Source organism: Pygocentrus nattereri, chromosome 28 (genome assembly GCF_015220715.1).
Source record: "Pygocentrus nattereri isolate fPygNat1 chromosome 28, fPygNat1.pri, whole genome shotgun sequence".
NCBI classification, from domain to species: Eukaryota; Metazoa; Chordata; class Actinopteri; order Characiformes; family Serrasalmidae; genus Pygocentrus; species Pygocentrus nattereri.
The window spans coordinates 18,925,077-18,934,816 of record NC_051238.1 but is presented as its reverse complement, the minus strand read 5'-3'; positions in this window follow the sequence as shown (position 1 = coordinate 18,934,816).

Sequence of the window (9,740 nt, the reverse complement as noted above, 5' to 3'; positions counted from 1 at the left end):
AGGCATTCCCAATGTCAACTAATCTGTAAACGTCCTCACAAATGTATACGAACTACTCATGATACAGTGAGCATAAAGTACCATCATCCGGAACTAGGATTGCTCTCTGGCATTGATAAGGCCTCATGTTGCCGGCTAAAAGCGCTCTGGAGACCTGCTCGCCTGGAGCACTGCAGAAAATCTAATTTATGGAAGCTCTGCAGCAGCTGGATTTGCACTTCCAAGACAGGGATACCATTACACCGAGCGGAACCTGGACCGCGGCTCCAGAGCTCTGGAGTTCTGCAAGAGAGCGGAGCGTACTGAATAGTCGTGGGAGAGCCTATCTATAAGGCTTTTTCATAGTGATAAGAACGCTTGAGGCACAAGAATAGTTCACAGGAATGTTAAAGACAAGGAGGCTCCAAGGCCTTCGGTGATGGATAAGGTTGTGTGTTATCTTCTGCCTCAACATCAGAAACTGATGACCATCTGAAACTGCCAATCAATCCAATCCTCCTCACTATAAGAGAGGGAAGAAAACACTGCAGGCGATCAGATCCAATGGTAAAGGCAAGATCTTTAGTCTCATATTTCAACTACTGTACTATGGCCAGTTCCACTGGAATGTCTTAAAGATACAAAGTTTCTTTGTAAGAAAACAAATGGATAGTTACAATACAATGACCAATATGAGTTTAATTTCCATACAAAACAGCCATTACAGCTTTCATCTTTGAGAGAGAGAGGGGAAAATCAAGCTCCACTCTTGCTTCAGATCTGAAACAATCCACAGGTGATTTCTGTGCGTCCTTCCACTGTAAGAAGACAACTCAACACTATGAGTCTCAAAGGATGTGTAGCTGTCAAGAAACCAATACTGAGAAATTGAAACACGTGAGATTCAAACAAAAAAAGTGGCTCATGTTCTCCAGACCTCAACATCACTGAATGTGTTTAGGATCACTTGAATTACGAGATCCAGAAAATGCAACCAACTTTTAAGACTGAACTTTGGAGGTGTGAACAAATATCCCTGAAGATTTCTTTGAAAAACTGTAAGCGAGTCTCCAGAAAAGAATGGAAGCTGTAAGAAAGGCAAAGTGTATACACTAAAATACTAAACGTTGTTGAGGCTTCTGTATAATGGTCAGTTAAATATGCTGTAGGTTTTCAGTTTTTTTTTCCTGACGAATGAAAAATGAACACTTAAGTGCCTAAGTACTGTTTATCTGATGGTGTCAGGTTTGGTGGTCTACTAGGTCTCAAGACTCAGTAATTAAGTGCCTCATTTTCTTGTAATATTTTTGTATTCCAAAAAAAACCCCTGAAATGTACAATTTTTTTCACGTTTTGCTATGATTTTCCTCTTCCTTGTGCATGTGGTTTATCTTACGTCCAATTTCCTCACTAATATCTCTTTAACAAGTGAATAACTTGCACTTCTGCTTACCAGAGATAGTCAATTAACCAAAACCAAATTTTGTAAATCTGCTGTTCCCAAGTCACCCAAATCTTTTCTGTAAATAAATAAAAAAAAAACTCCCAGTCCACCCGACCTGGTCTCCAGGTCTTAATTACTGTTACACATTAGACACAAATGGACTTACTGTGACCTATAAAAAAAGTTGCTGTGCTGAATTCCAGCTCCTGCTTATATACATGCAGCTACATGGTGAAGTTTTTATTTAATTATTTTTATAGCTCACATTAAGTTATGCTGTGATCTTAATGAAGACCTGGCTGTGGTTTGGGTGGCTTGAGAAAATTGGGTGATTATTGACTTGATTACTGATCAGTGTATTTTAACAACATTAGTCTTGTAGCTCCAGTGCTCAATTAAAGAAGCGACACTAAACAATCTTGGCCAATCGTCTACATCTAGGGTCAGCGGACAATTGAATCTATTTGATTTTCAGCTAAACTCTTTTAATGTCCATCTCTGACTTGTGTCAAATGTCCCACATATTAGTTAAATACCGTGGGAATGATTATTCTTTTGGTCAAATAGTATCTTCTTCACACTAAACTTCCATCGCAGGCACAAATAAAAATATTCTTACAATTAAAGGTACCAGAAAGACCTCCTGAGAGTGATGCCATTAGAAGAACTACTACTGGATCTCTAAAGAACCTTAAAGTTGAATGGCTTCAATTGACTATTATAAAGAACTATCCACTGAAAGGTTCTTCAGAGAACCAAAGAATATTCTAGTAGTGCATTCCTCTAAAGAATCCTTCTTGCCACCTTTATTTTTAAGAACGCACATGGAGGAGCACTGGCTGTGACCTTTCAATGGCCAGCCGCCCCCCAGACAGCAAGCCTCAGGCCCCAGCCTCCAAATGCACTATCAGGCCTGCAGGGCAGCCACCCCCTGCCCTTCCCTTCTCTCTCCCCCCCTCCAAACTCTCTCTCCCCAGTGCTTTCAAAAGCTCCCTGTGTCACCAGACTGATTAAAACAAACACTGGCCGTATTTTGGTATCTAATCCAATTGTGCTCTTTTTCTTCTAGCTGGCCCTGGAGCACAGGGTATTGGTGTCCGGGACCCTGTAGGCCCCCTATGTGGCTGGGCTTCAATTTCAAACACTCTGGGACATCACATGTGGAGGGCAAAGCGTAAATAAAGACTTACCGCCACTCTTTGAAAGCATGCAGGTAGAAGCAGGGACGCTTTCATTCTGTTTGTGTGTGCATGTTGAGTACAGTACGTCCTGCTTAAAGGCTTGAAATAATGGCTTGTGTTTGGCGCTATGCAAATGTACACATACCATAACTTGGCAAAGTGTGTGAGCTCATAAGTGTCAGTCTATTGTGTTGGTGTGTGGCAGTGGACTGATATGAGGATGAAAGGCAGGGGTCTTTGAGGGATGACCCCTGGTTTTCTGGAGTGGTAGGCTTGGGTGGGGGCAGATCCTGAATTTTAGCCCATGTTTATTGTTTTATTAGAAAGGGCATGTTGAGCTTGTGGAGTCAAAACTGAGACTGACCCTCCAGGAGTAATACCTTCAATAGCGACTTTGTATATTAAGAAGACTAAATATAGACCATCAGTGAAATCAGCTCATTCACACTCCTCAGAATAAAGGTGATGAAAAAAGGTTCTTTAGTATTATTATTTCATAGATAAACAAGGGCTGTAACACACTGTCATATCATATTGAATTTTACTGTATTATACCATATAATTGTATCGCTGACATTGTGTTAGCTTGTAGCTGGGGTATTAGCTCAAGGCACAATAGATTAGGCCACTAAAAAGCACAGCTGTTCTGCAGTATCTATATACTGAATCCAGTCTGGATCAGTCAAAACATCACTGTTCCATTCTAAAGTCTCAGAGATTGTTCTTTTAGAATATTGAATCCCCTAATAAACTAAAAATAAAACCAAAAAATATCAATTTCCATTTACTGTAAAGCTAAAATCCATTTCCTGAGTTACGAATTCATCAATTTGTCATCTAGGTTGTGCAGAATCTATAATAAAAACATTTGCAATGTATTATACAATACAAAAAATGTATTATTATTGAAGGAACAACACCAAACCAGTATATTTTCAAATGAAATTAAAAGTAGTTTAGAAATAGTGAGTGATTAGCTTGTAAACACCTTCAAATCATTAATAATCTGTTACAATACCTTAGTAAAACTGAATGTTTGAAGAGCACAAATATCTGGTGGAGCTGACTGATTGAGTTAAGAAAGTAACAAAGATATCCAGAAAGAGCCGAGGTTTAACAGCATGAGTAAACATGGGATCAATGTTTGGCAACCAGCAGGTCACTGTTCCCCATGTTATTTATCAGTTAGAACTGCTTATTAATAATTTTAAGGTGTTTCTGACTTACTTAATAACCAATAATAAACTTTAAATCATTCAGAAACACTTAATAAGAGTAGTCTTTGAAAAGTGGAATTTTACTAATCAATTGAGTAGTTATTCTGATTAGAGGAGTTAAATAATTATATTACACATTACAATTAACACACTTCATTTAATTATATTATTATTATTACATTTTGTAATAGTACTTGTGTCAATATTATTATTAGTATTACTATAGGCTTTATAATTATTATCATTGTACTGAAAACATTCAAATTCCTTGTGTGAAAACTACATACTTGGCCAATGAATTGATTGATTGATTGATTGATTGATTGATTGATTGCCTACCATCTATACCTATTTCCATTAAGATGGCTAAAAACGTTGTCTAACTCTAACGATGATTGCTACAGCTAGCTTGCTAATGCTAGTTGGCCAGTGAACTCCAGTGACCAACTTTGTATTTCTATGATATAGAATAATACTAAATCATAATTTTGAGGAAAATTAAAGAAGGCCCTTTGCCCCATGTCTGGGGGGTTCTTCTTACCCCAAACGTCTAAGCCTCTCAAATCCTCTCAAAACATTTTGTCGATCTACTGAAAGGTTTTGTAGGAAACCAAAAGTGGTTCTTTGCTCCCAAAAACATTTTTTGGTACCTTGATTTTCAAAAATGCAGTTCAGGTTAGATAACTATCACATTGTTTGATACAAGCTTCAAGCTTTCTACAAGCTCTCTGTCTGTATGTGGGACCTCTCAAGAACCTGAACTGAAACATTTTCACAACTCTGTATCCAAAGAATGACAGGCAGCTACATCTTGACTTAAGTCTTGCTATCAAGAGACTTCATCCAGTGGATCTGATTCTGAAATGTTGCCAGATAATGACAAATGCATTCTAGCATTAGTACTCTGCAAATGAACACATACAAAATAAACATAAAAAGATTTAGACTGAAACTTGAGATGCTCACAGCACCGTGTAAAGATCTAGGACTCCACTATCTACTATCCTCTATCATTTACAGCCTAGCCACGCAGATTTGGAGGTGGGTGGATTTGTTTGTTATTGGTGTATTGTGAATTGCTAGTTATATTCAAATAATGTTGAGCTTCATCACAATGAGGAATGATATCCTCACAGCCATGATGTATTATGACACATTATCTCAGTATAATCACTTTAAATTCAGCTTATTGAAGTGTCTATTATAGACTGACAGTTGTGATAAACCTAAAAGGCCTGAAGAGAAATCACTTACTTTTGACATTTGATACACTCCTACAGAATAGTCCACAAATCTATTGCCTGTCCCTGAAGTCTCTGCTACTTCAATTCAACAGTGCTCCTTTGACTCTGTAAGAATCTCACTGAACTCTTTGTGTTATGGGCTATATATTTCTATACAGGCCTGTATCTATCTCTATTAGACAGATATAACTACATTCACTGCACATAGTTTTCATTATGAGTGTATAACATTTTATACCAGAAAGAACCAGAATTTACTGGGCAGCAACTCAGGAGAAGGAAGGGAAGCCATCTGTGAGGTGGGAGTTATTATATTAGCTGGGAAGTCCAACAGCAAATCTATGGAAAAATAATGTATAGAACAATCAGATAAAACATATGCAATATAAGTTATCAGATAATTCCTCATGCTGTGCTCTAAATAATACTGCGTAAGTAGTTTCTTTAGTACCGTGGAATGAAAGCACAATGTTAGTGGATGTGGAAGGCATAGGGCCCAGCTGAGAACAGTGTGCAAATGTTTGAATGGCCCTGGTAAAATGACATGTTTTGTTAATGTTTTTAGGTTAATAAGTGAACCCATTTTACGTATTGGATCTATGAAATGTGCGCTAACTTCTGCAAAGGCTGCGTTTTTTTTTCTTCAATATGTTAATTCATCAAACAAATAGTAATTGTGTATTACACTGTGCAGAAGTGTGTTCTCTGCAAATGTTCACTTATTTTCATGTAGGACATTAACAGAACAAGAAAATGATGCAAGATTAATATCAAAACGCTGCTAATTTAGCTGTCATTGTCATCTCACTACAATAAAGAATCATTTCATGGTTCTCAGCAGTTGATTCAGAAGTTGGGCTACATTACATACATACCTACTTCTTCTTCTTTCTCTTCCTTCCTTATATTTACATTCGTAAGACCTCATGAGGCCAGCCAGAGAGGGACACTGAAGGCTGTGGAATTAACATTAGTTAGTATTTAGTAGAATTTCCAGGTCCTACTTAGCTAGATAATTTAACTAGATAATTTAAGACCACAGCATCATAAAGAATTCCTAAACGAACAATTAAATGGACCAATATTTTATAAATTTGAGGAATTTTTGATGTTAAATTAAATTACTAGCTACTATAGAAATAATATATTTTATATACACCCTCTGAAGTAAAATGATTTAAGTACCCAAAACTCCAGTGTTCTACTTTATTTTCTATTTTTTTATTTTTCTGTTTCTATTTTATTTTATTTCTTATTTTCACTGTTTTTAAAACATTATTTTATGTTTATTTATTTCAATTTTTTACTTTATTAATTCTTATTTTATTTTGTGTATTAAATTCTTTTCTAAAAATGGGCACTTATGACAAGGAGGACAAAGTGTCAGAGACTTGCCACAGTTAACACTCAGATCTGTGCATTTGTCATACAATAGGTAATGCAAAAGGCAGAGGGGGATAATAGATCATAATAATGGTCTCAGTATTAATAGCTCCCTCTAGTGGAAGAAGTATTGTCAGGTTCCTGCTTCAGTTTGACCTGCTGCACAGCCCTTTACTAAAGAGCCCAGTCTTACGAGGCCTTAAGAGATTGTGTGAAAGCACAACTACTCAGCATAGTTTAAAAACCCACAATAAGATAAAGGCACAGTTGACTGTAATACGTATTCAGGACTTGGTTTCTTCACTATGGGATGCAGGTCACTCTTCTCACTCTTTCACACCTATAAATGTGCCAACACCATAACCTGAGTATAGCACATATAGCACATCTTATTGTGTAGTCTAGGCCTGAGGCTTGACTAGACAACATGCATGAAGAATATTTTTGGTCTTTTATTCTTAGGAAAAGATTATAGGCTGAGCCCTGCACTCATAAAAATAAAGGCTCCATATGGTTCTTGGATAGCACAGATGGTCCTAGAAAAAAACCTTTCAATGATATATAATCTATATTATGTTTTTTCTACATGTAAAATATATGTTATATATAAATGCTATGTATATTTTCAACTTATAAAAGGTTCCCTCTCACACCCATGTCACAAAAACAGAACCATCTATTGAAAGGTTCTTCGGGTAACCAAAAGCATTAGCTTTCTGAAGAATCCTTTTTGGTTTCTTTATTTTCCAGAGCGGGCTTAGCTTGTTGAAAACTGATTTGGACATTAGAAAACTAGTCTGCAGCATTTGAGAACCTTCTATTCTACTATTTTTTCATTCTCTCAAGGTTGATTCATGCCTCATTCAAATAATTTCCATCTACCAGGTCTTAGGGCCTGGAACCCACCCAAATGCACCACCGCCACACAGTTGGTAATGTATAGCCCATTATGGGCCACTGCCTTTGAGTCATAATGCGTCTTCTGCACTGGAAGGGCCTAAACCCAGTAGTGACTATAAGTCGCTACTTCAAAAAGCGAGACAGGAGCATCAGACAGGAGATATATGTCCACAATCATTCCCTGTAATGACCATGCCGCTTGAAGCAGGGAATCTGAGCAGGAGTTTAAGAAGCCTAAAACTGTATATCAATCGTGGAGGCCATGGAGTTTTTATAGCGCTTTACACCAAGTTCGGCGCTGAAGCCAAGGTTGTTTAATATTGCCTGTTTTCATGAATACAGCAGCAGGCAAGGCTTAATGTAAAAAAGATGCCCCCCTTTTCTCTTCTACTTCTGCCAAGACAGTGTAGACCTGTATGTAAAGCTACTGAAGCCAGAGAAGACATCACACACCACTGCAAGTGAAATAAATCTCTCGAACTTTCTGGAAAACATTTTAGTTCTTGCTTGTGTTTTTAACGACTAGAAATATATTCTTGCTGTCATAAGAAAACCATGTATCTGTGAAATGTCGAGTTTATAGGCAAACAAGCTTACTTTCCTTTAATGTTTGCAAATGTTACAAGATTTTTATAGTAATTTTTGAATTATTTTCATTTATCCACATGTCACAAAATGTTCATACAATGTAAAAGGGGCTCACTCATATGGCGATTTGATATAATTTGTATAGTAGTCTGAATACAAACCTAAGCTCATGGAGGTTGAACTAGGGGAGCTGGAAATGTGTCCTTGGCAAGTGAAACATAAAACATAAAACTGTATGGAGGTTTGGAGCTTTAGAACGACACCAGTATGTTGGACAGAGGCCTGTAAGAATGGACCGGGGCTAACACAGATATACTAAAATGAAGAAGATGTCAGGTGAGGTCTTCATCTGCTGGAGCAAGAAGTGAAATCAATTGAACAATGAGGTGTGAAGAGAGGGAGGGAGGAGGAGGATGATAAGTCACGCTGCCCTCTGCGGTGTGGAGACATGGTCATTTGTCACTGGGTGGAGGGCTGAGAACATAAGAAATAGAAGCAGATATGGATTGCTTTGTGTGTGTATGTGTGTCAGTTTGTGTGTGTGTGGGCCACGGATGGTCCTCCAGCTCCTTCATTTTTCACAGTCAGAAAATACAATCACTCTATACAGCTATAAACTATGCACATGCAGCAAAAGCCACGGATGAAACTCAAACGTCATATGAACAGAAGAGAGCAGGGCAAAATACTATAATGTTCAGTAGTTCAAATCTAGAACAGGATTCCTGAAGTTTGGTCAGATTAAAGTTTCATTATGTACTATATACTGTCAAAACTGAAAGAAGCAGCATTACTGGGTAAGGAGAAAAAATGCTAAAATATGGTGTAATTGAGACTGGTTTAAGCTGAAACTAATTAAAAGTCAGATCTGTTGAATCAGATTTTATGGGGGTTTTCAGACCATATCATATGTCTTTACGTATTAATTTCACATGCACAGACTCCAAAAGAAGACCCAGCTTAATGTTTGGTTCTCAAGTGCAAAATCTACAATAGTAGATCATTGACTGAGATCTTCTGAAGACACTTCCTTCACCAAGTTTGGCCTTGGAGCTCTTTCTGAACTTGATGCACTTGCAATCATCACATTCATCCCCTCAGGGAAGAGGCTGACCTTGCACAATGTTTTTCTGTACATTGCGTGCAACTGCACACTTCTATCAGAGAGGTCTCCAAATCCCCAAGTCCCCAAAACTTGCATTGCTCTAGAAATTCAGTTGATATTGCCAGAATATAAGTGATTACACTTGAGCTACAAAGCAATTGTAGCTAATCAAAGCCATATATTCCACAGGCTAGCACTGTGTAAAGTGTTAAATCGTCTTACATTTTCTTCAAACCACATCAGATTGTTAAGTAATCTCAAACAGACTCACTCATTTGCTTTCACAATGCAAATTGGCAGCTTTCATTATTCGTTAGCGATGTAGCACTAGCGCAAAAGTAAAGAGGTAAATTTTAATTACCAAACATGTCTTGGCTGATTGAGTACATTTAGAGTACTCTGTATATTTTTTTTTGACAAACTATCCCTTTAAAAGCTTAGTGGACGATGTGGAAAGCTTCTGTATGGCTCTGAGTGAGCAGGCTCAGAGACTGTGTGATACAGCTGGCTCTCCTCTCCTGTGTGAGCACTCCACAGAGGTGACCTTCAAGAAAGCAGAAACACAGAGCACAGACAGTGGAAATTTTCACACATTTTCACACGCGCACACACACGCGCACAAACACACACACACACACACACACACACACACACACACACACACACACAGATCAGCAGGTCACACACACACACACACAC